The sequence below is a fragment of the Nomascus leucogenys genome, unplaced genomic scaffold, assembly GCF_006542625.1.
Source record: "Nomascus leucogenys isolate Asia unplaced genomic scaffold, Asia_NLE_v1 001519F_33477_qpd_obj, whole genome shotgun sequence".
NCBI classification, from domain to species: domain Eukaryota; kingdom Metazoa; phylum Chordata; class Mammalia; order Primates; family Hylobatidae; genus Nomascus; species Nomascus leucogenys.
This window is the reverse complement of record NW_022097662.1, coordinates 27,223-33,511: the sequence shown is the minus strand read 5'-3', so window position 1 is coordinate 33,511 and position 6,289 is coordinate 27,223. Positions and strand designations below refer to the sequence as shown.

General features: G+C 44.6%; 1 pseudogene across 1 annotated transcript; it reads left to right on the top strand.

Annotated features, from left to right (window-relative positions):
• The first annotated feature begins 4,026 nt into the window (after window positions 1-4,026).
• Window positions 4,027-5,583, top strand: LOC115834326 (annotated as a pseudogene). Its single transcript, XR_004029259.1, has one exon. The product of XR_004029259.1 is annotated as an uncharacterized LOC115834326 (transcript).
• Window positions 5,584-6,289: the final 706 nt, after the last annotated feature.

The following is a 6,289-nucleotide window of genomic DNA, read 5'->3' as shown; positions in this document are numbered from 1 at the left end:
TTTCCCCAAGGGGAATAACACTTCAGCAGTGTGGGCTTGCTTGCTTCTACCTCCTTGCCAGCAAGCAATAGGTGTCACCTGTCACTCTGCTGACATTGCCAATCTTTGGGTGTATAAATTGCCACCATCGTGACTACTGGTCCCTCTGAGTCCCCCTCCCTGGGGCTTAGCCATTTGGATTTTCTCTGCTGCACACAGCTGGCACACAGCACATGGTTGGGCCTCTCTCAGTTCTCATGAGCTGTTGGTGAATTGAAGTTAACTCTACTTGCATCTCAAGTGACTTTTCCAACTCTGTGGTCTTTTTAAGTCCTTTGAACATAGGAAAAAAATAATTTTTTATTTGGTTATGTCATTTTAAGTTTCTATGTTTCCTGTGTCTACATCAGATTTTTCTGTAATTCAGCTGGAATTTGTTGTGGCTTATGGCAGGAAAGAGAGACTCGCCTTTTCTCTCGAGAGCTCAGCCAGTTGTTTAAAATCATTCGGCTATGTTACACAAGCCGTTTCTCTCCCTGAATAGACCGTGGCCTGTTCTAAATGCTCATATGTGCTGGGATCTGTTTCTGGTCTCTCCAGTCTGTTCTGGTGATGTCCGTGCCATGTTCCCTTATCTGGACTGTGTTGATTTGACTGCTTGATGAGGCAACTTTCCTCTTGCCACATTCTTTTTTTTTTTTTTGAGACGGAGTCTTGCTCTCTTCCCCGGGCTGGAATGCAATGGCGTGATCTTGGCTTACTGCAACCTCCGCATCCCAGGTTCAAGCAGTTCTCCTGCCTCAGCCTCCCGAGTAGTTGGGATTACAGGCATCCGCCACCATGCCCAGCTAATTTTGGTATTTTTTAGTAGAGATAGGGTTTCACAATGTTGGCCAGGCTGGTCTGGAACTCACATTGTGATCCGCCCGCCTCAGCCTCCCAAAGTGCTGGGGTTACAGGCGTGAGCCACCGTGCCCGGCCTGCCACATTCTGTTTTAATAATTTTGTTTCAGTTCCACCATTTTCCTCTCTTACCTTCCACACCCCAAATAAAACTGTTGGGATTTTGACTGGAATTTTTTTCTTCAAGCCAACTTTTTTTCTCATTGATTGCAGTTTTGTTGTGGCTGTTGCATTAGTCTGCTCAGGCTGCGTTAACAAAACCCCATGGCTTGGGAGGGTCCAACAACAGACATTTTGTTTTCTCACAGTTCTGGAGGCTGGAAGTCCATGAGCAAGGTGCTGGCACATGTTTCTGGTGAGGGCGCTCTTCTGGGCTCACAGACTGCTATCTTCTCAATGTGTCCTCCCATGCCCTTTCCGCTATGTGCACAGAGAGAGGACACATGAGCAAGGTGTCTCTGGTGTCACCTCTTCTTATAAGGACACGAATTCTCTCAGATCAGCGCCCCACCCTGCAACCTCATTTAACCTTCATTCCTTCCTTACTCCAAATACAGCCATCTGAAGGGTTAGTGCTTCAACACAGGAATTTTGGAGGAACACAAAACATTCTGCCCAGCCAGGTGCAGTGGCTCACGCCTGTAATCCCAGCACTTTGGGAGGCTGAGGTGGGTGGATCACCTGAGGTCAGGAGTTCAAGACCAGCCTGGCCAACATTGTGAAACCCCATCTCTACTAAAAATACAAAAAATTAGCTGGGCATGGTGGTGGGCACCTGTAATCCCAGCTACTTAGGATGCTGAGGCAGGAGAATTGCTTAAACCTGGGAGGTGGAGGTTGCAGTGAGCCGAGATTGCACCATTGGACTCCAGCCTGGGCAAGAAGAGTGAAACTCCATCTCAAAAAAAAAAAACAAAAAACAAACAACAAACATTCCACCCATGATACTATTTTAGGTCTTGTTTCTGTTCCTTCAGTAAGATTGATTGATTCTTTTTTTTTTTTTTTTTTTTTTTAAGAGACAGGGTCTTGTTCTGTCAGTCAGGCTGATATGCAGTGGTGCAATCATCACTCACTGTAGCCTCCAACTTCTGGGCTCCAGCGATCTTCCCACCATAGCCTCCTAAGTAGGTAGGACTAGAGGCACACCCAGGCTATAATTCATTTATAACAGGATCCTTTGCCTTTCACAGTAAACATATTCCTAGGTACTGGTGGGAATATAAAATGTCGCTATTTTAACAGCCAAAAAGTAAGAACAACTCAAATGTCCATCAACTGATAAGTGAATAAACAAAGGGCAGCTTATCCATGCATTCTAATATTATTCAGCTATAAGAAGGAATGAAGTAGTGACACATGCTGTCATTATGGGTGCTAAGTGAAGGAAGCCAGTTGCAAAAAGACTGTATGTTGTACAATTCCATTTCAGTGAAATGTCTGGCCCGGATGCAGTGGCTTATGCCTGAAGTCACAGCACTTTGGGAGGCTGAGGTCGGAGGATCGCTTGAAACCAGGAGTTTAAGACCATCTTGGGCAACATGGCAAGGCCTCATCTCTACTAAAAATTAAAAATTAGCTAGGTGTGGTGGCATGAGCTTATAGTTCCAGCTACTTGGGAGGCTGAGACTGGAGGATTGTGTGAGCCCAGGAGTTAGAGGCTGCAGTGAGCTGTGATCATGCCATTGCACTCCAGCCTGGGCGACAGAGCAAGACTCTGCCTCAAAAAAAAAAAGGAAGAAAGAAATCACAGTCCACTAGAAGAAATGGGGAAAATTAAAATAAATAAATAATGTTTAAAAATTAAGTGTCCAGAATAATAGGCAAGTCTGTTGAGACAGAAAGTAGATGAGTGGTTGCTGGGTCCAGGATGGTGTAGAATGGGAGTGGGAAGGAACTACTAATGGGCATAGGGTTTTTTGAGGGGGTGATGAGAGTATTTTAAACTTAATGTTGATGGCTGCCCAACTTTCTGAATATACTAAAAACCATTGAATTGTACACTTTATGGCATGTGAGTTAAAACCCAGTAAAGCTATTAGGAGTGCAATGGCACCATCTTGGCTCACTGCAACCTTGACCTCCCGGGTTCAAGCAATTCTCCTGCCTCAGCCTCCTGAGTAGCTGGGATTATAGGTGCTTGTCACCATGCCTGGCTAATTTCTGTATTTTTGGTACAGACGAGGTTTCACCATGTTGGCCAGACTGATCTTGAACTCCTGACCTCAGGTGATCCACCTGCCTCGGCCTCCCAAAGTGCTGGGATTACAGGCGTGAGCCACCATGCTCAGCCAAAGCTGTTATTTTTTTAAGTATGTATTCCTAGATGTTTTATACTTTTATAGTTATTGTGAATGGAATGATTTTTTTCCTAGATAACTTTTAATGAATAGAAACAGTTCCTGCTTTATCTCCAAATTCTAGAACAGTCACTGGCACACAAGTGCTCAGTGTTTAAGCGACACTGTTTTCCTGCACGCAAAAGTAGAATGCTGCTCCTCATTGGAAACATGTTACTTTGGCAAAGTCCCACTAAAATGACCATAGTCCATCTGCTTTGATTGTCACAGATGGTGATAAAATTCATTCACAGCTGCCTTTCTAGGCCTGCAAGCATTTGGAGACAAGAAACTCTGCTAAACCTTTGGAAGAAAAAAGAGACCAGAGGCCATTTGGTCCCGAAAATGGATGGAAGATGGGGGAGAGTAGAAGAAGTGTTCCAGGCTGAGAGGGCAGCTCACACTCAGCACCAGCCACTTCACCTCGTTGCACACACTGGCTGAGGGTTGTCAGATGTTTGAGAAAAGCTAGAAATCCAGACCATTGTTATAACCATTGGCAACTAAGGGAACATACAGAAAGCATCTGAACTGGGATGTGGTCCCAGAAGCTCCCAGATCATGATCTGATCAAGAACATCCATGAAACTTCTGTCCTGATTGCTCAGTGCAGACTGCTGCTTCTCCTGGGCAAGACTCCTCTCTTTCCATTGACCTGGAGTTGTCACAAAATCTGTTTTTCTCTTGCTACTCCCGCTGAGCATGGCACCTTCTGCCAGAGCGCTCCCTTAAACTGTGGTGGGGCAGGCTCTGCTTCCACAGCTCCCTGGCCCACTCTGCTCAAGCCGAAGTGAGCCCCTCCTGAGCAGAAAGGGCCCGTAATGAGGGCTGAAATGTTCTATTTCGTGAGTAACCAACCTTTCTCTGTCTCCTTGTCCAGGAAACGGAGGTGGAGCTGTACAACGAATTTCCTGAACCTATCAAACTGGACAAGAATGACCGGGCCAAGGCCTCGGCAGAAAGCTGCAGTTGCTGAGGGGGCAGTGAGAGTTGAGCACAGAGTCCTTCACAAACCAAGAACACACGTAGGCCTTCAACACAATTCCCCTCTCCTCTTCCAAACAAAACATACATTGATCTCTCACATCCAGCTGCCAAAAGAAAACCACATCAAACACAGTTACACCCCACATATCTCACACACACACACACACACACACACACACACACACACACACAGATCTGACGTAATCAAACTCCAGCCCTTGCCTGTGATGGCTCCTTGGGGTCTGCCTGCCCGCCTACATGAGCCTGCGAGTAATGGCAGCAGGACAAGCCAGCGGTGGAAGTCATTCTGATATGGAGTTGGCATTGGAAGCTTATTCTTTTTGTTCACTGGAGAGAGAGAGAACTGTTTACAGTTAATCTGTGTCTAATTATCTGATTTTTTTTTAACAGTCTTGTGGTCTTTTTACCCCCCCTTTCCCCTCCCTCCTTGAAGGCTACCCCTTGGGAAGGCTGGTGCCCCATGCCCCATTACAGGCTCACACCCAGTCTGATCAGGCTGAGTTTTGTATGTATCTATCTGTTAATGCTTGTTACTTTTAACTAATCAGATCTTTTTACAGTATCCATTTATTATGTAATGCTTCTTAGAAAAGAATCTTATAGTACATGTTAATATATGCAACCAATTAAAATGTATAAATTAGTGTAAGAAATTCTTGGATTATGTGTTTAAGTCCTGTAATGCAGGCATGTAAGATGGAGGGTTGAACCCTGTTTGGATTGCAGAGTGTTAACTCAGAATTGGGAAATCCAGCTAGCGGCAGTATTCTGTACAGTAGACACAAGAATTACGTGCGCCTTTTATCAAAGACTTAAGAGCCAAAAAGCTTTTCATCTCTCCAGGGGGAAAACTGTCTAGTTCCCTTCTGTGTTTAAATTTTCCAAAAGGTTGATTTGCATAATACAGTGGTATGTGCAATGGATAAATTGCCGTTATTTCAAAAATTAAAATTCTCATTTTCTTTCTTTTTTTCCCCACTGCTCCACACTTCAAAACTCCCCTGTTAGATCAGCATCCTACTGTGAGAGTAAAAGGAAAACCCTAACAGATCTGTCCTAGTGATTTTACCTTTGTTCTAGAAGGCGCTCCTTTCAGGGTTGTGGTATCCTTAGGTTAGCGGAGCTTTTTCCTCTTTTCCCCACCCATCTCCCCAATATTGCCCATTATTAATTAACCTGTTTCTTTGGTTGGAATCCTGGCAGTTCTGCTCCCTTCCTAGGATCTGCCCCCACATTGTAGCTTGCTTAACGGAGCACTTCTTCTTTTTCCAAAGGTCTGCATTCTAGGGTGTGGGCTGAGTTCTTCTGTAAAGAGATGAACGCAATGCCAATAAAATTGAACAAGAACAATGATCATCTGCCTTTGCCATGTCTTTTTTTCCTTCTTCGAGAGCCTTGGCTCAGTAGAGACCACATGAGCTAATCATAGCCAATGCCTTATCAAGCAAGAGAGCCCTCCATAAATGGGCACGTGTGGTGCTTCGAGGCAGAAAGGCCCTCTCGTATCTGGTCCTGTAGTGCCTGTCCCTAGTTTTGTTTTTTTTTGTTTTTTTTTGGGGGGGGAGGGGGGAGGGGTGTATTTTAATCACAGTGTTGGAGGTTGAGGACCATGGATGGAGAAAGCATTGTCCCTTTAGAAGAGCAGCCACAAACTGCTGGGAACTCTGAGCCATGCATATCCTGTAGGTGTAACTGTAACCTAGTCATGTGTTACGTGTTTTATTTTTAGTTGACCTAGTTGCTAACACTTAGATACGTAATTCTGCATTTGTCACAGGAGAGGAAGATTTGGCAGCAGAGGCTCTGTATTCCAACATATGTAAGCCCCTACCTGGAATGGAATAGATGCCACTTAGAGCAATTTTATTAAAATAGTAGTAGTTCAGGTCATGGGTCACTTTAGGTTTTGCAGAAGTGCCTCATTGACTTAGATCTTGAATTCTACTTTGCTACACTTTTCTACATTTCCACTTTTCTGTCTCCTCAGCTGGTTTCTTTCCTCATGGCTCCTCTTGGCATGTACTTTATGTGTTAAAAATAGCATAGTTTAGAAGCTCAGA